This window comes from Juglans regia, unplaced genomic scaffold (assembly GCF_001411555.2).
Source record: "Juglans regia cultivar Chandler unplaced genomic scaffold, Walnut 2.0 Scaffold_1375, whole genome shotgun sequence".
NCBI classification, from domain to species: domain Eukaryota; kingdom Viridiplantae; phylum Streptophyta; class Magnoliopsida; order Fagales; family Juglandaceae; genus Juglans; species Juglans regia.
The window spans coordinates 1-278 of NW_023344190.1; the positions used below are offsets into that span (position 1 = coordinate 1).

General features: G+C 49.3%; 1 pseudogene; it reads left to right on the forward strand.

Annotated features, from left to right (window-relative positions):
- Positions 1–180: 180 nt before the first annotated feature.
- Positions 181–278, forward strand: LOC118345079 (annotated as a pseudogene; the record flags this gene model as incomplete).

Consider the following 278-nt stretch of genomic DNA (forward strand, 5'->3'; position numbering starts at 1 on the left):
TTTTCTCCGCCTTGCGAGATAAATTGACAAGAAGGACCACTCGGGAGTGGATTTTTGAGAAAATCTCGCCCTGCCCATCGCGTAGCGATGGGTTTGGATCAGATCTCCGTTTGGATTGGGATCGGAAGGACGCTAGTATGTCGCTCAAGGATGATATGAATTTTAAGTAATTAGTTTGATGGGTGCGATCATACCAGCACTAATGCACCGGATCCCATCAGAACTCCGCAGTTAAGCGTGCTTGGGCGAGAGTAGTACTAGGATGGGCGACCTCCTGG